This window comes from Callorhinus ursinus, unplaced genomic scaffold (genome assembly GCF_003265705.2).
Source record: "Callorhinus ursinus isolate GAN/ISIS: 27379988/994484 unplaced genomic scaffold, GSC_fseal_2.0 scaffold3, whole genome shotgun sequence".
NCBI lineage: Eukaryota > Metazoa > Chordata > Mammalia > Carnivora > Otariidae > Callorhinus > Callorhinus ursinus.
This window is the reverse complement of record NW_027397065.1, coordinates 69,734,141-69,760,726: the sequence shown is the minus strand read 5'-3', so window position 1 is coordinate 69,760,726 and position 26,586 is coordinate 69,734,141. Positions and strand designations below refer to the sequence as shown.

The 26,586-nt window shown below is 38.9% G+C and overlaps 1 long non-coding RNA gene across 3 annotated transcripts; it reads left to right on the top strand.

Moving 5' to 3' along the window:
• Positions 1–6,040: 6,040 nt before the first annotated feature.
• LOC112819790 (uncharacterized) lies at positions 6,041–15,452 on the top strand. 3 transcript variants are annotated; one of them, XR_012376474.1, is made up of 4 exons: positions 6,041–6,260; positions 6,353–6,466; positions 11,367–12,183; positions 15,230–15,452. It is a non-coding gene; the product is annotated as an uncharacterized lncRNA (long non-coding RNA). The 3 variants fall into 3 exon arrangements; XR_012376475.1 differs by lacking the exon at positions 15,230–15,452 and adding an exon at positions 12,276–12,320; XR_003206971.2 differs by lacking the exon at positions 15,230–15,452 and having other exon boundaries at positions 6,050–6,260; positions 11,367–13,036.
• The last annotated feature ends 11,134 nt before the right edge of the window (positions 15,453–26,586 follow it).

Sequence of the window (26,586 nt, the reverse complement as noted above, 5' to 3'; positions counted from 1 at the left end):
TCTATCTGAAAGGGGGGATAAGAGTTGAAAAATATTGTTTGTTGAGATTTCTTTTTAGGCCAACCATCATACATGTTACTTCCTAAATGCCATAAGTAGCAGTGAGATGCTGTCGACATATGCTGACTTCTCCTTTTGGTACCCTACTCTTTCCATAATCATAAGCAATATGGGCTTGAAAGAACTGTAACGCTCTCCATCTACATCTTCCTTCCTACCCTCTCTTCCAACAGCTGCCATAATCAAAACCTTTCTGATAACAGGAATTCTAATTGTCAAGAGCAAATGATGTTTTTACTCTGTCTTCTTCAGCATCTCTACTGCTCATCAGTCCTGCTTCCCTCTACTATGTTCATTTTATAAGTCATTGTAGAGAGCAAGATGGAGTCTCTCATGTCAAGCAGAGCCTGTGTCAAGCATGTAAGGGACTGCAGCGACGAGCTATCGCCAGGACCAACGTCAGCTGACACCCCAGAACTGATAACTGGCAGAACCAGAGGTCTGCAGAGACCCAACCTTTTTAAAAAGGGAAGGATTTTTGCAGCAAACTGTCAAACTCTTCAAACGTGACCCCTCTATGTCTGACCACTTAAAAAAGTCAGCTTCCACCAAAGGCTCTGCCCAGTGGATCTCAGAATAGAACTGAGATCCTTCACTGCTTGAACATAGTAGGCAATAAGTGCGAAGAGCTGACCTGACCAGATGGATGCCTTATCTCAACCGTGCGCCCACAGACTGACTTCGTCTTTGCTTCGTTAACTTCCTGCACCCTTCTGTTATCTTGTTTGTTGTGTGGCTTGTCTTTGGTCCTGCTCTGTGTGCTGTGTAAGAAGCAAAATTTAATCACATGGTAAAATGTCATTGAGTTTGAAATCCTGAACTGGCGTCATAATTATGATTAACTTTGCTTGAGGACTGAGTAAAGCTGATGCCGTGGAAAGACACAACTCATGTGTAGGCCATCATAGCATGCTCATGATAATTACCATGGAACTATTTTTTTATTTGTTTAGCTATACATTTTTGATCACTTATTATGGATTGGACATCTTGTTACAGCCTATCAATAATAAAATTATACTAAGGAATTTTGTTTTTATTCTAAAAAAAGTTTCTACATTCTATAAAAGAGGAAACTGAGGCCCAGAGAAGTTAAATAATTTGCTCAGAGTCAATCAGCTGGTGCTAAGAATTGAGATTCCAATCCGAATCTGCTACCTGAACCCACCCATTCTATTGTATCTTTAGCCACTGGATTATATTGACTCTCAGACCCCTCTTCTTCTTGTCTCTGATTGGGCTCATCCTTTGTGAATTTAAATTTGGTATATCCTTGGTTTTGTTATGATAATATTGCTTTATATATTTCCCCCCATTCTTGTCGCATTCTCTCTCACACATGCGGAAGCCATAGGCAAGACCTCTATCTAAGTAAAAATGGCTCAGCCTCTTAGCCACAGATGACTGGATAAGGGATGAGGAGTTGACCTAGTCCTTGCCAATGAGGTATCTTCCAAGAATGTGTTTCTACGAGAGGCGATTCAGAGGTATGAGTGAGAAAGAGCCATGAGCCCATGTTGCATCAAAGACACGGAGAATAACATCGGGTCAGGGATTACCAGATCCTGAGTCAGGTTGTTGAACAGAGCTGAGTGATATATATTCCTTGGCTGCTGAGAGGGAAACCTATGAATTCCCCTTTATGGCTCAGCTGGTTTTAGTGGTCTTTGTCCTTTGAAGGTAACAATCCCTATGAGAGAAAGAATTTAGTTGCAGGCATCAGATACCTGGAAGTGAGACTACAGAGAGCAGAGTGAGGTTTTCCCAGCCATGGGGCATAAACCCATCTCCACTATGTAATGAAATACAAATCAACCAATGAAGTTGTCCCCTGAAATTTTAAGAAGGCTAGACCTTGTGTCACATGACATGCATGCTTCAGAAAAAGCAAATACAATGGTTGCCTTAATCCATAAGGAAAGAGGAAAAATGTAGACTCAGGGTGCTAAGCTTAAAACAGAAATGAAAATCTGGACTTCATACCCTACTGGAAAAAAATACACGTGGCTTGGAGAGATGCTTTGCCAGAAATCGATCATTTCTTATTCGAAACCACAGGATATCTTACTGTTTGACCTTTAAAAGTATAAGGTCTACTGATTGGCAAGTAGAATCATCCCGATGAATTAAGTTTGGACATATGAGAGGACCTTAGAGGACTGTAGAAGCACAACCACCCAGATTCTTCTGTGCAACCTATGTGAAAGCCCTCTGTAGTATCTCCCTGTGTAAAGCGTAATTAGTGTTGCTATGTGACAGGGGACATGGGGAGATGAGCTAAAACATATTATGGAAGAAAAGATCCCTGCAGCCCCACTCCCGAGGAACACTGCATACCACCAGTGCCCTCAGGCTAGAAGAGGCGTGGGGAAGGCTCCAGGCTTGCTAAGCAATAAAGCTTTCCATGTGGGTTATCCGAGACAGTAACTTGCAAAGCAGTGAATCTGGAGAGGGATTCCTAGGCAGATCAGACCAGCAAACAAATAAACTGGAACAGGTATAGAGTCCATAGAATGTCAAAGAGGAAAAAAGTAAGCTGAAACAAAACAACGCACACACACACACATATTTGGGTATAGCAGACACATGTGTGTGCTTGACTTTTGCCAAACAAAGTAGAACATCTCAGCTCTCTAAGTAACCAAAAATTCTGAAGACCATTATAATTAAGTGGGCATTCATACCTGTATGGACCCCTCTCCAGCTTTTCCCTCAGAGGAGTTCCGAAGCACCAGATACCAGGTGAGCCCTCCTTATACACGACCCACTAGGCAGTCAGATTTGCTATACAAGAACATTCTCCTTTACAGGACGCAGATGATTCTCTGATCTGATGCTGAGGTAAGTTGCTGCCCCCGAGATCTCTTATTGGCCTTACCAATTTTCAGTTCTGACTTTGCAAAAGTCACCTTGCCCCTCCGTGGTTCCTATTCTCCAGCTTTAAAATAGGGATACAGATAGCATCTCCCACATGAGGTGTTTGTAAAGATTCAATGAATTAACACATATACAGTGTTTTGAAGAGTCTTGGCTCCACCACAAGCACACAGAGAAAAAGTCAGCTCTTACAGACTCTCTCTTACAAATGAGGAAACAAGGCACAGAGGTGTGAAATAACACACATGTAGTTCTACCACTAGTAAATGGTAAAAACTGGAATTTAAAAGCAGACAGTCTGATTCCAGAAATTCTTTTCTTGACAACTTTTCATAACCATCTAATCATAGTTGTGTTTCTTTGTCCAAAATTGGATATCTGCTACACTGGGGATGATTATTTTTCTCATTTAGCCCAAAGTTTGCAGGATAATGAAGACCATCACCTGGTCTATCTTGAGGACCAGAGGAAAAGCAGTAGCTAGAGATAACATCACTATGCAACTAGAATGCAGTATGTGGTGTGGCGGTACATTATCTCCCATTGGGAACAGAGTGAGTACATTTGTAGTTGAAATAGTAACTGCTAGATCATGTTAGGTGGAAGCCAACTTAAATTTTAGTCATGGGAAAAGATAAACTTGGGGTTTTGTAATTTTTCTTATCAATTTGTATAATTGCTTATAAGTATTTGAATACTTAGAGATATATATGTTGCAAGACCTTTATCCTATTGGCTTCTTTATCTTTGTTGCTTTTTTTTTTCCCTCTTACTTGCTTGGCCTAGAGAAGTTGCTGTGTTTCTATTACCATTCTATTTTTGTCATGACTTTAAACCAAAACATGGTTTGTATTATCACTTTAAAAACTTTTTGTCTAGGATGGTATTCCTCACTTTAAGATTTGAAGTTATGCACACACACAAGCATACATGAACACATACATATCCCTAGTTGTGTGTGTCTTCCTGCGTATATTGAGTAAAATATATACACACATACACTTTTGGTCATTTAATTCATTTGGAATTTATTCTTGTACATTGTGAGATAGAGATCTAACATTAGTTCATGTTCATGGTTCTACTTATATTGCCTTATTTTGTTTTACTAATCTCTTCATGAATATCTCAGTTTTAATTATTATAATTTTATGGTACATTTTGATATATGGAAGCATAAGCTCTTTCATTACTCTCCTGTTTCAAAATTTTATTGGCTGTCATTAAAGATTTTCTAAATGTACTATCTTAAAATTTGTCTTTAGAATTCTTAATTGAAAAATACATATAATTTATAGATCAATTTAGGAAGACATGACATGTTGAAACTATTAAAGTAACTATCACGTACATGACATCTCTCTCTCCTTCTTAGTAACTAGAGAGTTAGAAAGAAAGAACGAGATAGAAAGAAAGAAATCATTAAATATTTATGACCTTCATTATATGGGGTTTGTACATTTTATATAAATTTAATTAAAAATAAGCACTAAATATTTACATTTCTATGGACTGAATTTTGTCCCTCCTCCCCCCAAATTCATACATTGAACTAACACCCAATGTTTCTGTATTTGGAGATAGAGCCTATAAGAAGGTAATTAAGTTTAAATGAGGTTGTAAGGCAGGGTCCCAGATCCAATAGTATTAGTGTCCTTAAAAGATTCACCAGAGCTCACTCACTCACTCTCTCCCTCTCTCTCTTTCACACACACACACACACACACACACACACACACACACACACAATCTCTCTCCCCACACATGTGCAGAGAGCTCATGGGAGCACAGAGTGAGAAGTGGCCCCCTACAAGCCCATAGCAGAGGCCTCAGAATGAAACTACCTTGCCTGCACCTGATCTGGGACCTCCCAGCCTCCAGGACTATAAGAAATGGATGTCTGTCATTCAAGCCATCCCACCTGTGGTATTTTTTGTTATGGCTGACTGAGCTAACTAAGATAGACATACCCATATTCACTGTCCTGCCCCTGTCACTTAACTGTCCTTCCTTTGTTCCCTGTGCCATTCTTTCTACTCTGGTAATCCCAACTTCTCAGAGCTCTCTTTCCCCACTTCCTTCAGTGGTGTCTTTTAGGTTCAACATGTGCTTTTTCTTTGTTAGCATCACATTCCTAGAGTTTCTTTATTATCCTACAAAATACATTCTGTTCTTCCAAACTACCCTGCACAATTTTTTATGTTATATTATAATAATATCTTTATTTAAGTTTCCCTTCCAAATTGTGAGTTTCATAAGAGATGGTCTGTGCTTTATTCATCTTTACATTATTTTTGTCTAAAGCAATTGTTTCTGTGGAAATGGCTAAATTAAGTCATTCGTTAACACTTTAATGAAAATACCAGGTCCACCAAGTTGTAGAATATTTAAATTAATGTCTATATAATTTTGAAGGCCAGTTCCACATATCAATCATCCTATATGTTCTCCTTATAGAATTTTAAGGAAACAACTTAAAAATACTTCTAGATATCCAGGGACATAAATAAGTTATATGAGAGAGTGTTAGAGAGTTAAGGGATCGATCAAAATGATCAGAAAATGATGCTAATGCTGATTTGTCTCATGCTGACATTAACAACAACAGCTGCTTATCAAAGAATAATGCACATGTAGAATTCATCATAAATTTCAGTTTCATGAAATTTCACAAAGTGATTCACCCATGTAATTAATATCTACATCAGGAAATAGAAGTCACTTGTTCTGCCTTCAATCCTACTCTCTCCTTCCCAAAGTTAACTACTATCCTGAGGGTCAACAACCGAGAGCGATTTTCCTTTCTTATGAACTTATAGTAAATGGAATAATACATTATGTGAGTTTTTTATTTTGCCTGCCTTCTATTCAACTCAGTATTGTTTTGATAAGTCACCTGAGTGTTTTTGTTGAGCTATGAGTGATTTACTTTCGTCCAGTGTATGATTCCATTTTGTGGGAAGCAGAACGCCACAACAACCACCGGTGCGTGTTCGCTCAGACTCCGAGATCTCTGAGAAAACTCGAGAGTGCAGGGTTAAAAATAACCCGAAAGGATCAGAGTGAAATGCCCTTGGGACATGTGTGGTCAGTTCTAAAGTACGCAGCAGAAGATGTTTTGTAGATAGGAAGCCAGCTGTAAACAGCACACTGGGCACCCCCCTCTGTTCCCTTGTCCTGTAAACAGCACACTGGGCACCCCCCTCTGTTCCTTTATTCTGTTTTAAAGATTCTTACGTGCTTGACTAATCCTGTATACATGGAGGAATGTGCCTTACTACGCCCCTGCTGCAAACCATTATAGATCTATATCGCTCTAGAAGGTATGTAAGAGTATGGAAAATAAACCTCGGCACCTCGGGCTGTTTGCTTGGGGTCCCCTGTGCCTCACTCTACTGTCGTTTCTTTTTCTCAGTTCCTTTGCTCCCCCAGGTCCCCGACTCTCTGAGGTCGACAAGTGGCGCCCAAACAGGGACCTGAAGCCCCCGTCGAGGAGTGATCGGCCAGCGATAGAACCCTACAGAAGGTGGTAAGTAGGAAAGTTTATTACAGGGTTATGAGGGAATCAAATTCGAAAGCATCAGGTTTTGCTGCATTGATACATCATTTTCTTAAAGAATATGGAGCTAAAGTTACTAAGCAGCGCATAGAAAAATGTTTGGAAACAGTAGTTGAATATAATCCTTGGTTTCCAGAGGAAGGTTCCTTAGATGAGGAGACTTGGGTCTGAGTAAAAAATGATGTCTTGAGGGCTATGAGACAGGGTGAAACAATTCCCCTTGATTTCTGGCCCATTTGGGCTTTAGTACAAGTGGTGATCAATGCTATGGAAGTTGGGGATAAGTTATCCCCAGCTGAGGTTGCTAAAGAAACTCCTAACTCTTTACATACATATGAATTAGATGATGGGGCTTTAGAAAAGGCTAAGACTGAAAGTAAAAAAATTTTCACGGCTTCACAGTCCCGGCCATCACCCACGGCCCCTCCGCTTTTAATGGAGGACCCCACTGAAGATGATCAACCTCCCTCCACGATAGATTTATTCCCTCTCAAACGATCCTCTCTAGCTCTCTCACCTCGCAAAAAGGAACTCCGACGGCAAGGGGCTAATGATCTATTTATGGCTTTCCCCATAGACAGAACACAAGCTGCTGGTCCTGTCTATGAGGGATTAAATTTAAGTGCTTTAAGGGAACTGAAGAAGGCTTGTCACTTGTATGGTCCCACAGCACCTTATACTATAGAGATTTTGAAAGCTTGGGCAAATTCTGGAAAGTGGATCCCTTATGATTGGCATATGGTTGCATGGGCTTGCCTTAAGCCACAGGAATTATTACAACGGAAAATGTGGTTATCGGATGCTGTCTATATGAAAGCCTGGGTGAATCGGGCTAACCCAGCCATGCATCATATTTCTTTGAAATGCTCACTGGCTCTGGCCCCTTTCCAGATGTTTGAAAGCAATTGGTTAACACCCCACCCACAGCCACAGTACAGGTATCTGAAGTTGCCCTCACAGCTTGGGGAAAGCTAACCCCTCCAGGGGAAGTGGGACAAAGTTATATAAAAATTGTGCAAGGCCCTACAGAAGCATATACTGATTTTATTTCTCAGCTCAAAATGGCTATTGACCGCCAAGTCTATAATAAACCTGCTAAAGAGCACTTGTTAAGACAGCTTGCTTTTGAAAATGCTAATGAGGACTGCCAAGTGGCCATCCAGCCACATAGAGAAACAGGAGGTATTCTCGATTATCTTCGTCTACGTAGAAATATTGGCACTCTTACACATCAAACTCGGATAGCCTCCCTTCGACTCATGGCCCTACAAAAACAACAGGATATAAAATGTTATCATTGTGGGAAAGTAGGACATGTCAAGAAGGAATGCCGTAAAGCCCCCCAACCTAGAGCCAATTCCCTTTCTAAAAGTGCCCCTAGCCTCTGCCCTTTTTGCGGCAAAGGCAAACATTGGGCCAAGGAATGCAAATCCAAATTTGACAGGCAAGGTAACCCACCCCCATTAAGGTCGGGAAATGGGATGCAGGACCACCCCCGGGCCCTGAACAACAACGGGGGATTCAATATGTCGCCTCTCCAGCAGCAACTTCCCACTGCGCACATAAACCCTCCGTGTTATCACTCAGTCCCGCCACCCAGGGACGTGCCGCAGTAGATTTAACCACTCCTTTTACAGTCAGTCTTCACCCTGGTCTTGGGCCTCAAAAAATACCCACGGGTTTTTACAGACCTTTACCACGAGGAACCATGGGTCTTGTGCTAGGAAGATCTAGCATAAATCTTAAAGCAATCCAGGTGATGACTGGAGTAATAGATTCTGACTATGAAGGAGAAATAATGGTGATCCCACAGACTCGGGTTCCCTGGACTTTTATGGGAGGAGATAGAATCACCCAGTTATTATTACTACCCTATGTACAAATTGGTCAGTCCCAACAGATCAGATGAGGAGGATTCGGTAGTATTGATCCCCTCACAGTTAAATAGGCTTCATTATTGACTCAGACTGATTGTCCCTCTATGACTCTTAAAATTAGAGGAAGGACTTTCTCAGGCCTAGTAGACTCTGGAGCCGATATTTCAGTAATAGCCTCCCAGCATTGGCCTAATACCTGGCCCACGCAAGCAGCCTCTAGTTCGGTAGAAGGAATAGGTTTTGTGATGGCAGAAGAAATTTGACAAAGTAGTGTGCCACTTAAATGTGAGGGACCAGACGGATTAGAAGGAGTTATCCAGCCTTTCATCTTAAATACCCCCATTAATCTTTGGGGAAGGGATCTCTTGCAAAAATGGGGAGCTGAGCTAATCATCCCCCCAAGTCAACCAGCTAATCAAATCATGACAAAAATGGGCTATGAGACAGGACAGGGCTTAGGCAGACAAGGTCAAGGAATAAAGGAGCCTATCATTGCCCAAGGACAAACTCACAGGGCTGGACTGGGTTACCCTTTTTTTCTAGGGGCCGTTGAGGAAAAGAGGCCTGCCCCTATTAAAATAACACGGAAAACTTCTTCCCCGGTTTGGACTCCTCAATGGCCCCTTCCGATAGGAAAATTGCAGGCCTTAGAACAAATTATTCAAGAACAATTGCAGGCAGGACATATAGAGCCTTTGCAATCCCCCTTGAACTCTCCCGTTTTTGTTATCAGAAAGAAATCAGGTAAGTGGAGGCTCTTATGGACCTTCGGAATGTTAATCCTATCATGGAGCCTTTGGGTGCCTTGCAGCCTGGGTTACCCACTCCTACAGCCATTCCCAAACAATGGCCATTGATGACAATAGATCTTAAGGATTGTTTCTATACCATAGCCATTCACCCTGAGGATAAGGAGAAATTTGCCTTTTCTAATTCCCAGCACTAACAATAAGGAACCAATGAGAAAATATCAATGGAGGACAGTTTTGCCACAAGGCATGACTAATTCTCCTACCATGTGTCAGTATTATGTTGGCCAGGTCCTCAGACCTGTAAGAGATCATTATCCTCGATCATATATCATTCATTATATGGATGATATTTTGCTGGCATCACAAACTGAAACCAAATTACAAGAGTGTATCAGGCCACTTCCCAACATTTGACTTTGCGGGTCTCATAACAGCCCCGGAGAATATCCAAACAACTACTCCGGCTTCTTATCTAGGCACTGTGGTAGATAGAACCACAGTGAAACCTCAAACAATGCAAATTCGTAGGGATACCCTCCTTACGCTTAATGATTTTCAGAAACTCCTAGGAGACATTAATTGGATTCGCCCTCTCCTCGGGATTCCAACTTATAAATTACAAAATTTATTTAACACTTTACAAGGTGATTCTGCTTTAGATAGTCCTCGCGTTTGGTCCTCAGAGGCAGAGGCCAAACTGCAGTTTGTTGAGGAGCGATTAAAAACTGCCTTTGCTTACAGTTATGATGATTCTCTCCCCCTGCTGCTTATTTTCCCTACCCCTCATTCTCCGACTGGTGTCTTAGCACAAGGAGACAAACCTCTCGAATGGGTAACTTTATATACAAAAACTTCTCAAACTGTTACTCCATATCTATCTCTTGTCGCTTCACTCATTCTTCAAGGACAAAAGCATTCTATTCAAATTCTTGGTTTTGACCCAGCGCTCGTTGTTTTACCTATCTCTATCACATTTTTTAAGGAAATCTTTCCTTTCTCTACTGATCTGCAGATATCTCTTGCTGATTATACTGGGTGCATAGGTTGCCACTATCCGTCAGGTGAACTATGGGACTTCCTAAAGCGCACTGCCGGCGTTATAAATCGCAGAGTTCGCAACGCCCCAATCCCCTCACCTCCTACAAACTTTATTGATGGCTCTTCCTCTGGGCATGCCGGAGTCTGGGGCCCTGCTATTCCACGCTCCATAAAAACCCCTTACACTTCTGCTCAACAGGTCGAACTTGCAGCTTTATTGTTCTTATTGCAGAATGTTCATTACCCTATGAATATCGTATCTGATTCTGCTTACGTAGTTGGCATTGTTGCGCCTTTGGAAACAGCTCTTATTTCCACAACTCATTCTATCATTAACCTTTGCTTCAGGAATTACAATTAGAAATTCAATCTCGAACTCACCCTTTGTTCATTACTTATATCCGCTCTCATTCTAACCTCCCTGGACCTCTTGCACGGGGACATCAGTCTGCTGATTTATTGGCTACTCCTATTTTTGAAACTCCACAAGTAGAACATGCCCATCTTCATACCAGCGCCAACTGCCTACATTCACACTATAAAATACCCTTGCGCTCTGCCAGGCAAATAGTCTCTTCTGTCCTATTTGTCAACCTCTACATTTAACTGAGCATCCGGCGGGCATCAATCCCAGATGCACAGCTCCTGATTGTATTCGGCAAACGGGACGTTACTCATTTCCCACCTTTCGGACGTCTCATATACTCATGTTACAATAGACACCTTTTCAGGGTTTCTTCATGCTACTCCATTGATGGGAGAAAAGGCTCTCATTTACTTGAATGTTTCACTATTACGGGATTACCTACTTGTATCAAGACAGATAATGGCCCAGCATATACTAGCAAGAAAGTATGAGAATTCCTTGCAGAATGGCAAATACAGCATATCACAGGTATTCCTTATAATCCTCAAGGACAGACTGTAGTAGAAAGGGCGCATGCCACCATTAAAAAAACAACTCCGTAAAACTATGCCTAAAAAGAAAGGGGGAATCTCCCCAAGACGTCATGGCACAAACCTTATTTATTTTAAATTTTTAAACTTACCCCAAGGAGAACCTTACACTAGAGCTGACAAAGCATTTCTCGCCAGCCTCAATCTCAACTCAGGACGCACGCGTGTAGATAAAAAATGAGGAAAATAATTGGTTGCCTGGGAAATTAATTATCCGAGGCCCTGGTTATGCTTGTGTCATTCCAGATGGATCCAGTCGAGCAATTTGGATACCTCTTCGAAAAGTCCGGCCCAGGACCAGCGATAAAGACAACAGAAGAGGTGTCTCAGCCGCTGCAGGGATTGACTACCCAACCCCCTGTCCGAGAGATGGCAACACTCTCCTTGAAAGAGACCTCGAAAATGAAAATTGTCCCCGACAATACCCCCAACTTGGGGGCAACTGAAGACCCTCACTCAGAGGGCGGAGCGAGTCCTGGAGACGACCAGATCTACCAAAACCCCTGAACATTTGTTCCTGGCTATGTTAGCGGTGGGGACATGCGCCTCTCCGCAGTACGGATTCCATCCTTCTTCTCCAGGCCCGTATGGGGGTCTGGATTCTGGATACTGTACCCTCAAAAGACAAATCAATGCCCCAAATCTCCATCACAGAGTGCTTACGACAGCAGCTAATTTGAAAAAAGAAAGGGGGACCTGTGGGAAACAGAACACCACAACAACCACCGGTGCGTGTTCAGACTCCGAGATCTCTGAGAAAACTCGAGAGTGCAGGCTTAAAAATAACCTGAAAGGATCAGAGTGAAATGCCCTTGGGACGTGTGTGGTCAGTTCCAAAGTACGCAGCAGAAGATGTTTTGTAGATAGGAAGCCAGCTGTAAACAGCACACTGGGCACCCCCCTCTGTTCCCTTGTCCTGAAAACAGCACACTGGGCACCCCCCTCTGTTCCTTTATTCTGTTTTAAAAGATTCTTACGTGCTTGACTAATCCTGTATACATGGAGGAATGTGCCTTACTACGCCCCTGCTGCAAACCATTATAGATCTATATCGCTCTAGAAGGTATGTAAGAGTATGGAAAATAAACCTCGGCACCTCGGGCTGTTTGCTTGGGGTCCCCTGTGCCTCACTCTACTGTCGTTTCTTTTTCTCAGTTCCTTTGCTGCCCCAGGTCCCCGACTCTCTGAGGTGGCCACCATTTTATGAATCTGGCATTCTCAATTCATCCACTTGCTTGTAATAAACATTTGGATTGTTTCCAGTTTGAAATCATAATGATTAATTTTTTTATCGAGGGTGCACAACCATGCATTTGTGTTGAGTCTGTGTTACAAGGGTATGTTTCTAAGTATGTCTCGAAAATGTGTGTGTTCAGCTTTTATAGATGATGCCAAGCAGGTTTTCAAAGTAATGATTACAACTGATACCCCTACCAGCTCTATCTGGCAGTTTAAGTTGTCCTTTGGCCTCATCAATATTTGGTATTTTCTTTTAAAATTTTGGCCCTTTTAGTGTTGTTGTTCCACTATTCACTCTTATCAGTCTGCACCAATCAAAAACATTTAAATTGCCTTATATGACTTAAGACCGCAACAGAGAAAGGAGAACAAACTATCTTTCTTAGTAGGCCCGAAAGTTTGTCTTTTTGTTTGTTTTATCTATCACAGCAAGTAAGCTTTCCAAATCTTCAAAATTTACAATGTAAAGGAAATAAAGGGAATGTCACATATTTGACACCAGTTAGCACAACTGGTTGTTGTACTTTGAATACAAGAACTGATTTTGACAGAACAAAATTTTACTCTGTTCTGAGAAGAATTATTTTTTCATGTGATGAATTATAGATTTAGAGTTTCTGACTTACCTGCTCTTGAAATATTTTTAGCTGTATATTTATATTCCCAGCTTTTCTCACTCTCTCATGGCATAGTTACAGCGTTTACTCAGAAACACCTACTCACACCAACATTTAATTGGTTTACTTTAATATTGGAGGTTTATTTTTATGGACAGTTGAATTATTTCATATCAGTAAGCATTTATAAGAACTCTGCCATTTACAAAAACAAAATCAAGCGGTAAATAATAATTAAACCTAGGCTGGGGACGCCTGGGTGGCTCAGTTGGTTAAGCATCTACCATCAGCTCAGGTCATGATCCCAGAGTTTTGGGATCAAGTCCTGCATCGGGCTCCCTATTTAGCGGGGAGCCTGCTTCTCCCTCTATCTGCTACTCCCCCTGCTTGTGCACATGCTCCCTCTGACAAATGAAATCCTAAAAACAAAATTTACGCTGTTTCTCTTTCATATGTATGTGTATTATACTTCTGAGGAGAATTTGGTGCTCTGAACAACAAAACCACAATAATATAAAATCTCCATCATTGTTTTCTGGAGTTGTTCAGTATGTTTGTGAATATGTGTATGTGTGTGCATCTGGCGGTGTGTGTTGTGTGTGGGTGTGTGCGTGTGTTTGTGTATGATAAGTTAATTGCAACGTTCAGGACAATACACAAATCCAGCATGTGTGTTCCTACACTACCAAGCAATTCTCCAATTCTCAGTGGACACTGACCAAATTCTACAAATTTAATTCAATTCTGACACTATCTACCTGGAGATAGCATCAGATCCCACAGGTTAAAGACTCGGTCCCATAAAATTGCTCTCACTTCAGATGCCAGCCACAAGTCCACGTCATTACCTGTGCTTCTGACAAACTGGCTATAAACTGGAGGCTCCCACTACCTGTTTCCTCAAGTTCAATTAATTTGATAAAACATCTCACAGGACTAAGAGGAATATTTCCTTAGGTTAACCACTTTATTAGAAAGTATATAATAAAGGACACATGTGAACAGCCAGATGAAGGCCTGGATGGTCCCCCACACAGGAGTTTCTGTCACCTAGAAACTGGAGTGGTCATCCTCCCAGCCTGTGTATATGTTCACCAACCTGGAAGCTCGTCAACGCTTGTTCAGCAGTTTTTATAAAGCTTGATCTGTAGTCCCTGACCCTTTGTCCAGAAGTCTGTGCGAGGGGCTGAAAGTTCCAATCCTTTAATCACTTGGTCTTTCTGGTGGCCAGACCCATGCTGAAGTTATCTAGGGGTCCCAGCCTAAGTCAGCTTATTAGCACAAACTCAGGTGTGCTCAAAAAGTGGCACTTTAGGAGTTAACAAAAGACACTCCTATCACTAAGGACATTCCAAGGGTTTTACGAGCTTTGTGCCAGGGCCCCGGGACAAAGACCGACTGTATTTATTATACCACAATCATATAAAATATTTGTATTACCTTTGTATTGCACTTAGCACTCAATGTTGCCATCAGCCAGCATTAATTTTGACAAAAATGAAAGCTAAAATTTTGAAGTGACTTCATTTTTCCCTAGCAAAATGAATTTTCCATTTAATAATTTATTTGTAAATTCACTCAGACCCCACTGCTTATTAACTTTCTGAATTTCTTCCAATGATTCTTTAATTTGCCTTGCTATTCTGCAAATAATATTTATCTTTCTACTCTTTACCAGTAAGAATCTTTCCCAGTTACCCTATACGTGACATATCCAGACCCCAAAAATCTCTTTTAAAGCCACCCTCTCTCTAAGCAATGTTAGTGGCCTGCTCTGTCCAATCAGTGCACCTAGTATTTTTTAAGTAAAAAAAAGGTTGTGGCATATATGCAAAAAGTGTTTGAAAGTGCATCTGTTAAAGAAGAGTATAAGAGAGCAAATATGTGTACTTAGCAACCGGGAGATAATCTGTCACAAATCTTAGAAAATATGTGTGTTTTTCTTAATAGCACCACCTTTCGTCTCCAATAGAAATAATAACGCTACTGTTTTTTTTAATTAATTGTCTTCCTGTTTTTCTTCATAATTTTTGTCACATATGTTTATCACACATCATGAGTATGTGTATAATTATAGGAATTGGCAATGAGGAAAGAGTTGTTGCAAGCTGGAAAGATGAACATTCATGTAACACAGTGGGAAAATTTTGATTGAAATAATTTAGAAGATAGATGATATACATATAAAGGAGAGTTTGTAAAACAGAATGCTAGTGGCACAATAGGCATTGATTTCAACTGATTACATTTCAGAAAACTCTGCCAGAAAGGGATGAGTGCAGAAAAGACTGCCTGGTTTGAATGAAGAAATGAAAGAGAATAAAGAAGATCCAGTGATTCAAGGATGTATATGTTTAGAATAAGTAAGAAAAGATGCAAGTCAGAAAGCCTTTGAACTATAAATGTCATTAAAACTTAGCCTTGAAATAAAGATCAAATAGAGTGTGTGTCGGGCGCCTGGGTGGCTCAGTTGGTTAAGCGACTGCCTTCAGCTCAGGTCATGATCCTGGAGTCCCGGGATCGAGTCCCACATCAGGCTCCCTGCTCGGCGAGGAGCCTGCTTCTCTCTCTGGCCCTCACCCCTCTCACGTACTCTCTCTCTCATTCTCACTCTCTCAAATAAATAAATAAATCTTTAAAAAATAAAATAGAGTGTGTGTCTTTTACACCCTTTATTCAAACCTCTGGGTGGAATCAAACGGTGCCTAATAAATCCTCCCAGTGGGGGGGGGGGGAACATATAGGAAAGCTCAAAGAAAATGGAGTTAGAGGTCCCCCCACCTTGTAAATATATCTTTATATCTTGGTAAATGTAATTTTTTCTTTCAATCTCATGTGTACAAAGATGAACTTTATAGTTTTGATTTGCATGCCCATGACTGACAGTGAGGTTGACCATCTTTTTGTATATTTATAGGCTATTTGTTTAATTTTATAAAATTTTATTAATCCCTTTTTTTCATTCTTCGGTATTCTGTTTCTTAATTATTTACAGTAATTCTGTTTACATTACTTGTCTTTTGTCAGGTCATACGACTTACAAACATCTTCTATTATGTGTTGTTCTTCACTCTCATTATGGATTTAGAACCAAAGTTCTCAAGTTTTTATCTTGTTTCTCCCACTAAGGAATCATCAATTGTCCCATCACAACTTATTAAAAAGCTTATTATTTCCCCAGTGACACACAACAGCCAACAGGACACTGATGTGTTCTGTGATGTGACCATGAGACTCCCTCCATCAAGAAGCGGAATCTACTTTCCCTGTCTTTTGATCTTAGCTGGTCCTATGAGCTGTTCCAATAACAAAATGAGGTGGAATGTTCTGCTTTTAATTCTGAGGTTGATTCCTAAAGAGACCTGTGGATCCCGTTTTCATTTGGGAATACTCCTTCTTGAAAACCTCCCTCCCTTCTCCCCCTGCCCCACCATACTGTAAGAAAACCCAAATTTCTATGCACAGAGGCTCTCCTGAAGGTAACCAGACTCTGTGCTGATGGTGAGGGATCATCCACCATACAATGGCAACTCCAAGCCACAAGTGAGAATATTTTGATATTCTAGTCATTCCTGTACTTTCATCCATACCAAATGAACCAGAAGAATGAGATCAATCTACAGATTTTTGAACAAATAAAGCAGATATGTATTTAAGCCACTAAACATTGTTGGAGATTTTAATGCAGTAATAAATAACCAAAAGCAGACTCTAACCAAATTTAAATATATGTGTCCCTGGCCTCTTGATTCTGTACTGTTGTTCAGTGTTTCAATACCATATTTTAATTATTTTGCTTTCATTTTTTAATCTTGATAAACTTTTTGATATCCTTATATTTCTTCAGGAATGGATACGTTTGACATTTACTCCTTGATATAAATCTAGTTGGATTATCAAGTTGCTCCAAACAATTGCAACTTTTATAAGGACTACATGTTAATACCATATCTATAGACATACTGAAGGTTGAGATCTATAATTTTTATTTATTTCCATTTATCTGTGTTTGTTCATATTTTAAATCGAATTTTATAATTATTTCCATAAATGCTTTATCAAACTTTTATTTAGATTTATTACTAGGCACTTCATAATATCAATGCTATTTTAAATGTGTTTTATGTTTTGTTTTATTTTTTCTAGTTATTGTTGAAGTATATAAATGCAGTTGTTTGGGGTATTTTTGTATGTGTATTCTGAATTTATATTTGTCACTCTCTAAATAACAATATTTTATTTCTAGTTTTTTTAATTCTATATTAAAATTATGCAATTAAAATCATTTATTTCCCTTGTCTCTATGAAATTAATAGGACCGGCCCTACAGTGTTGAAAAGAAGTGGGAATAGTGGGCTCTCTTATCTTGTTCTCCATCATAAGAGGAAGGTTTTTGACCTTTCACCATAAAGTATGAGGTCTGCTGCAGACCCTTTTTCAGTTATTTTTCACATCTTATACTTGACTTTAGTTATTGATGAAGTCAATATTCTCTTTCTAAAAATATTTCTGACATGGTTTTGTATATGAGGTAAAACCATATACCACTTCAACTGCATTAATATTTAATAAATAAATGTTTTAAAATCAATTAAACACAATAAGAATCTGTTCCTATCAAGATAGTGGATCCAAATATATGCACTTCTGAATTGAATCTAATTATTAAAATTATAATAAAAAATTTTTAAATGTAAATACATACATTGATAAGATTAATGACAAAATAATATAGGATGGAGTGTCATGTCTAATCTAGAAAGTTTGGTGAGTTACTAAAAAGCATGAGTTGGCTAGTGTTATATAATCAGAGACAAGCCCCCCCCAAAAGCCACTTTCATGAATATGCAAATACATAGTAGTTTCTTTGAGTTACAAAAAAGGTAGACAATATGACATTAATTATAGTAATTAACTATAGAGCTATTTTAATTATTACATTAATGATAGAGTTACTGTATATTATTGAGATGAACTAAGCCAGTCTATCTTTACATTACCCTTCTACAAATGGAAAGTTTTGAAGGAATATCTGTCCCTATGTATTTTCCTGAGGACAAAACTAGAAAACTTAAATCTTCAAAAAACTGATTACCTTGGTATGGGCTTAGGATTCTAGTGTATGAGAAAATCGCAAAAACTGTTATAATTTTAATCCTCCACAATAAGCATGGGAAAAGGGCACACAGGTGTGCACACACACACACACACACACACGTTTCCATGCATGCACAAATACCCCAAATCCAATAAAGGCAACGCTTTTCCAAAGTGAAACATATTATTCATATGGAGAAAAGCCATAATTACTTGATAGAGATTTTTGAAGTCTCCCAAGCCAGGGGCTCATTCTTTATCCACAAACCAAGAGTGATTCCCAAGCCAGGTGCGCACAAGAGTCATCAGATAATTATAATATGTATTGATACCTGGTACCTAGACCATGAGGGATTCTAAATCAAATGGCTAGAGTGAGGCCCGGCAATCAATATTTTGAAATAGTTCTGAGGCTGATTTCAAGATTCAGCCAAGATTGAGAATCACTGCAAAGTAACTCTTCAGAAGGCTTTCCTTTTTTCTGTGAATTTTTTGTTTCCTATTTGCTGGTACAGTTGTGCAGCCCAAAGAAGAACCACAGATCATTTTATTTGGTTCACTTATCATGCTTCTGAAACTCAAGAAATAAATCTGAGGCCACTTAGATTTGGTAAATGCTTTCCTCTGTTTATTACCACACCCTGGTGGCCTTTCTCAGTGGTAATGAACAAAACCACGCAGCTCTCAGAAAACCGAGTTCATAAGATTGTATGAAATACAATATTCCTGCTGAGTTTAAGGGCCCTGGTATTTACTTAAAAGAGTGAATTAGAAGATGCCCTGGAGGGTAGCCTGTTTTGAGCACCATAGAAAATTACAAAATTTAGGCACTATTGACTCCTCTTTCTTCATCCATCAACCTCCAAATGTTTATCATGAAGCTGCATCACATCTTGTCCTAAATCTTAGCAGTGGGGAATGGTGGATCTGAATGGATCGGAGTCTTGAAAGCAGCTGGGGTCTGATTTCAAACCTGCAATTAAGGTAAATTCTGGCCTATACTTTCAACTATTTTAATAAGAGCCTGACATTTTATAAAGTCCATTCATTTGTATCTCTTTACAGCTGGACTTCTATTTCAAGGAACAATTTGTTTGAGGCAAGTAAATTCAAAACCTACATTTTAAAGCACATGTGCTACCATCTAAATTAATTAAACAAATTCTTTACTCATTAATGTTAAAGAACAATGTCGCAAAACACTTGACAAGAATAGCCAAAAAGAGAAGGACCAAGAAAAATCCCAGGGAAAACTGAAAATTTAAGGGAAAAAAAGACATTAAAAAAATTACACTTAACCTGATAATCCCACATTTTGCTAACTGTTCTAGAGAAATATCTGCAGGTAGGCACAAAGAGTCAGAAAATCTTTTACTTAACTTTGTTTTTAAATATAAATAAATGGAAACAACCTAAATAACCATCAAATTTGAAGGGACCAGAGAAATCATAACACATCAAACTACAAAATAGTATGCAGCCATTACAAAGAATGAGAAAGGTATTTATGTAATGTCATGAAAAAATGGCATAGTTTAAACACAGGAAAAAAAATTCCTAAGCAAAACATACAAAAGAAAATATACAGTAATCTCCACAAAGCTAAACTACATGTTTTTGTATATTTAGATACTATTTAGTAAAATACTAGTCAAGATATGCTTAACTGAATTACTCTGAATATGCTTCTGAAAATTATTATATCTCCTACATAGTTTTAGTAATTATAAACAATACCAAAGTACAAATATGAAACCTTACTAGTAACATGAAACTCTAGCTCTAGCCATTGAATAGTTTTTGGGCTATTGTATTTTAATAACAATTTTAACTATGATTGTTTGCATCTTTCACACATACGCCCACAACACTTGGCTCATGTTCAGTCTCATTGAAAGATTCTATTAAGGGGCGTCTGGGTGGCTCAGTCATTAAGCATCTGCCTTCAGCTCAGGTCATGGCCCCAGGGTCCTGAGATCGAGACCCGCACGGGGCTCCCTGCTCCACGGAAAGCCTGTTTCTCCCTCTCCCACTCCCCCTCCCTCTCCCATTCCCCCTTCCTCTCCCACTCCCCCTGCTTGTGTTCCTGCTCTCGCTGTGTCTCTCTCTGTCAAATAAATAAATAAAATCTTAAAAAAAAGAAAGGTTCTATTAAGTTTCTTCATGTACACGTCTGTCCCCTGTCTGTGTCACGAGCACACTGAGAGTATGTCTATATTCCTCTTGAGGACTGGCACAGTTCAGTGCATATCGTTTAAAAAATATTTATTGAATATTACATTAACTTGTTCAGTAAATCAATGAGTGAATGTGTGTGCGTGTGTGTATGTGTGTGTGCAATCTGCATTGCTTAAATTCTGTGCAAAACATTCCATAATCTTTAAATGTAAAAGTTAATTATGGGCATGCTTACAAGTAACGTACCTAGAAAAGCTGATGTTATTTATATCTCTATCTCAGTCTAATTCTATTGATATATATTTCTAAGTACATTAACACACTAAAGTTAATTAAAACTATTACGAGTTCACATGGATATTTTACAGAAATAATACATACATGTGAATAGAGACTTAAATATTTTAATAGGTGTTCTAGTTTTATTTATTTGTTTTAAACACTAAAACAAATCAATTAAAGAATCTTGTTTCTTTTTGTTATTTTACTTTATATTTTTATTTCATCTTTATTGAGGTATAATTGACAAAATTGCAAGATATACAAGGGAATATTCTTACTGTCTCCTTTTAAATTTTTCTCTAACAATATCAGGCAGAGCTTTGCTGTCTTTTATTCATTCATTCATTTAAGTTTTCATCATATTTAATATGTTCTATTAGAATTCATGGTGTAAATCCCAACATTAAGGTGCAATATTTTGTGTTATCTGACATCTTGTGAAATGGGTTGGCTGTGGAATGGGCTACAATTTCCCTTCTTTCCCTGCTCCCATGGATAAGGTCCCCTAGCTAGACAATCTTTCTTTTTGAGGGGACCGGGCCAGTTGCTGCTTATACTTGAGTAGCATGCTTCACTTCCCTATCAGCCAGTGGAATTATTCAAACAAGTCAGTCACATACTCTCCTGGATACCAGGGACCACCTACAAAGACTGCCTCCCAGAGAGCCTAGCTGGTCACTCTGTTCCCAGGTGCAGTTCCCATGTGAACCTGCAGGGTGCACTGTGTCCTCCTCTCCCAGGCTCTGAGCTTACCCAACTGAAAAACTGCTGTGGATCTCACTTCTCCCGTATGCGAAGCCGTCCATCACCAATGGGGTGAATAGGGGGTTATTAAAACAGAATTTCCTTTTTAAAGGCAGGTCTTAAGTACATAAATTTTTTTATTATCTATCCTCACCATGTAGCAAGTAAACTTGTGTGGTGAGTACTTTAAAACAACCTAATTAGCGTCTGCAAATTCAAGATGTTACTTCTATAAAAGAAGAAAAATCCTCAATGTAAAGAAGCAGACTCCAGGAAATTAACATGAGAAAAACAATCCAATAAGATACTGAGTAACTGAATCGCAATTGCTGAAGGTCTGGAAGATGACATTTAAGAAAATTTAAGAGAACATACAGTAAAAAACAGAATTTAGGAACATTCCATTCTATATCAGCATGGTCAATATTCTTAGTAAGTTTTGAAAAGAGAAAAATCAAGAAAATGAAGGAGTGAAAATAAAAAAGTGAAAAGGGAGCTATTCACCAAATAGAAAACAAAGTAGAAGTCCATTAATTGGGAAAAGTTTGAGAAACAAATGTGGTATGTCTATTCTATGAGATAGTACAGTTATGAGAAATATATTTTTAGGAGAAATATAGCACAGAAAGCTATATTTCTCATAAAAATAACAATTTTTATTCTCATTTTTCTCATGAATATGGAGAAGATTTTGAGGTGTTAACATAGTATGTGATATCCACACCAGACTTAAAGTAGTTTTCTTTCACTAAAAGAAAGTGCAGAGCCAAGTATTTGAAGATCTGAAATTGTTTTCATGTTTAATAAAGGAGAATGATATTTGAACTACTGTAAACAATGACAGATAGCATGAGCACATGTTAATTGCCATCTTTGTAGATCTGTGAATATTAATTTTCATGTCTCTGTGTGTTTTGGGTCATTTAGCCTAGCTTGGCTGGCCAGCTGTGTTCAGACTTTGGTCAGGTTCAGGTCTCCTGTGCTGCTTTTTGAAAAAATGATTTTTCTGTGAGTGCTTCCTTCTCCTTAGAATTTTATCTCTTTTTTTTATTTTTTAAAGATTTTTATTTATTTATTTGATAGAGACAGAGACAGCGCGCGCACAAGCAGGGGGAGCAGCTGAGGGAGAGGGAGAAGCAGGCTTCCCGCTGAGCAGGGAGCCTGAACTGGGGCTTGATCCCAGGACCCCGGGATCATGACCTGAGCCGAAGGCAGACACTTAACCGACTGAGCCACCGAGGCACCCTGAATTTTATCTCTTTTTAACGCTGGGCTTGAATTTAATTTCCTCTAGAGAAAATTTACATTTGATACTGCTTCTTATCTGGAGGTTCTACAAATGGCTCTCATGAGGGTGAATTTGGACTGCAAACCCACAGGAGGGCTCACTTATGATTTTAAATTTTCTAAAGATAATTTCTCTCCCTCTCTTATCTGTGATCATTTCAAGGCAGACAAATCTTACTATACTCTTTTGCATGGTGAGGATAATTTCTTGTCCACCTCTGCATATAGGTTGTATTCTTTTGTGGCCCTAGGTTAAACCTCACATTTTCTTCAGTCCTAAGTTTTATTAAAACTACTGTCCTACAATCCTGTGTGTCATCAAATGATAGTTCCTGGTCTCCAGGATTCAGTTGGAAAATAGGCTGAAAGTTGGTTCTGCTGTGTTATCTCCATGGTAGTACACACACACACATATAAATACATATACATATATAATAATTTAGTTGTTTCAATTGTGAGGATTGTTCATAATGTATTATCCACTATATTGATAGATGTGAGTTCACTCTTCTAGGACCTAGCCTTGGCACAAATTTCTCAAACGCTAAGCTTGCATCTTCTCACAAAGCTGTGCTAATTTTCTTCTGTTAGGAACTGTGCACATGAAGCTGGCTTCCCTCAAGAAAGCCATGCCTTTGGTTTTAACCTGAGAGTTCCGTATTTGCCCATTTTGTCTGGGAACCGGTTCAGTTTTATAATTATCTTGTTATGATATAATGTTCCTCGTATTCTCACTCATTCTCTAGGCCTTCAATGAGAGCTCAGACTATTTTCTGCCTTTCTCCTGGCACATCAGTCCAGTCACCTCTGTGCACAGAGTGCAGCACAGCAGGAAGGATGGCCTTGATTCAATTCACACCCGCGCTGCTTACCAGCCAGGCAGTGAGCAACCACACAGAGTGCTGAAGAGCATGTTTGTATTAACCTATAATTTATAACAGTGTGAGTCTTTGTCTAGCTTTTGTCTCTCCATCTCTCTCTTTCTTTCATTGTTGTTGTTATTGTTAAGGCAGAGTATGGAGAAAATATAGATGGATGAATAGGAATGAAGGATGCTTTGTGGCGGGGGCAGGGGGGAGCTCCTTAAAGATGACTAATGATTAAAACAAACAAAGAAACAAACAACCCAGGCAAGTTCTAAAAAAAGAACCCAGACAAGAGTTAAGAAAACATGAGCATTTCCAATGTACACCTGAAGGAGGCAGCAGGCTTATGGAAAGGTTTTCTATTTCCTAGATTGACCTGGCAGCTAGGCAGATCTAGCACAGAAAGCTATACAGCCTCTCATTCCCAACTCAACCACTTCCATGAGTTTCCTGAGAACCCCAAAGGTAGAGGGGAGATCAGTGTATTTCTGTCGCCACTGAATGGAGCAAAGAAGTAGGAAAGAAAGACCCACTTTACACCTTCGATATTCATAAGATATGAATCAATTCACCTTTTTGGTACAGCAGTGCTTCTCCAAGTATAGACCTCCCGGGTTTCACGGAGACAATTTCTCTCAGATCAAATTAGTTTCATAATAACTATAAATTATAATTATCTTTTTATTCTCATTTTTCTCATGAATATGGAGAAGATTTTGAGGTGTTACATAGTATGTGATATCCACACCAGACTTAAAGTAGTTTTCTTCCACTAAAACCAGGCCTGTGCTGTTCAGTACAGTACCCACCATATTCATATAGCCATTGAGCATGTACACTGTGACAAATTCTGAGGTGGGCTGTAGTGTAAAACAACTAGTGGACTTAAGAGATTTTGTATTAAAAAAAGAAAGTAAAATATCTTAATAATTGTCTATATTAATTACATGTTGAATTGAAAATAGTTCGGATATACTGAAAATAAAACATAAAATGAATGCCATGCGTTCCTTTTTTAAAACACAACTACAGGATAATTTAAAATTGTATATATGGCTAATATTTGTGCCTTGCCCTATATTTCTATTGAACAGCATCGAAGCAACCATTAAAGGAATTTGAAGAAAAGAAAAAAAAGAATATGTAAAGCAACGTCACTTTTATGATGGTTAATTTTATGTGTCAACTTCACTGGGCTAAGGGATGCCCAGATAGCTGGTAAAACATTATTAGTGGGCATGTCTGTGAGGATGTTTTGGTAAGAGATTAGCATTTGAATGGGTAGACTAAGTAAATTAGATCACTCTCACCAATGTAGGTATTCATCATCCAATATATTACGGGCTTGAAGAGATCAAAAAGACAGAGGAAAGATGAATTTGCTCCCTGCACAAGCTGGGACATCGATTTTCTCTCGCCCTAGGACATTGGACAGGTGTTTCAGATGCATGAACCTTCAGGCTCAGACTGGGATTTACACCATTGTCTTCCATGGTTCTCAGGCCTCCAGGTTTGGAAGGGAACTATACACTGGCTTTCTTGGGGCTCCAGCATGCAGACAGCAGATCATGGGACTTCTCAATCTTCGTAATCCCATGAGCCAATCCCTTATAATAAGTCTATTCCTATATATGTGTGTATCCTACTGAAATATCTATTTATCTGAAGAAAGCTAATATAACATCTTACTAAATAATTTTTTGAAAGATGCTTATTTTTCATAAACAAGCATGATATTCATGTTAACATGTAATAAAGTTTTTTTGAGATTTTAAAATGGATAAATATTTTGAAAATGTCTCAGGTTCAATTGTGAATGTAGTATGTACTGGTAGATATAGTGCACATAAGCAACAGCCCTTTTGGATCCTCAATAATATCTAAGAATAAAAAGGGTCCCTGAAACCAAAAACATCTGGGAATCATTGTAATACTGTCAATAAATCAACATCATCATCATCATGATAATGTGTCACTTACTATGTGTTGGGAATTGAACTTAAAGTTCTATGTATATTAGCTTATTTATTCTTCAAAAAATTATTTAGTGACATATGCTGACTATCCAAAGTTAGCATCCAAAAACTTGGTCATACTCTTTGAATTTTTCCTGGCCTAGATGTAGCCCTGCTAAATTTAGAGTGCATTGGTTATGCCTGTATCCTATAAGGAAGGATTTCAACAAAACTGTTCCAACCAAAGAGATGAAAGACCAGAGTAGGCTAGTCCTAGAGCCAGAACCTTTTCAGTCCTTATATGGAGCCATAAATACAATCTGACCTTCACTACCTCAAACAATTTTGAATAATGGGATACTGAGTTAAGTGTTACTAATAATATTAATAGGGTAATAACCAAGAAACCGGCTGAATATCATTTTATACTGAACTAAATACTATTCCAGAGATTAACTGCAGGGACAGGCGTGCTAGGATGTGAAATTCTTAAGACAATGCGCCTTCACTTTTCATTCCACTTGGAAGTACTTAGCCTAACACGTGAATATTTATCACCTTTCAAACTTCTTTCCCAGTTCTGTGAGAATATATAAGAATTGAAGTGAAGGATGAATTTATAATCATTTATTCAATTATTCTGTCATTTCTTTAAAACTACCTGCCTGGACTCATTGCTAATCTGAGGGAAGTGGGGGAGCGGGTAGAGGATGGATGACAGCCATCTTAAGCAGTTGTTGGTGAAAGGGCATTTCACTTGAGCTTTGAATCAGCAAGTTTAAAAGGTATCCTGAGGTGTTGCCCCAGAAGACCAGTGCAGACTTGTAAATCTCAGTATCCAGTTCAAGTGCTCTTATTCCTTTTCTTGTTCATTTTTCTGTGGATGTTGGAAGCCAGGCATCAGGGAACAAGGAATCTCAAACAAGGTGTGGTGACAGCAAGCGCAAGTGGGAATCTTTGAGCCCTGCAGTTGGAGAAAGGGATACAACCATGCTACTTTGAGAAGTCTCATACAAAGGATGATTTTAAAAAGACAGAATTTGTAGTTCAGGAAATTTAGAAAATTGTTTAAAATCACTTAAATTAAAAAATAGAAAAAACTAATTGAAATCTAAGATGATATGATTCAATGATTATACATTTACACTTAAATTCTACGATGAACCACCTCCAACAGGCATAAAAAAACTAAAACGTTTGG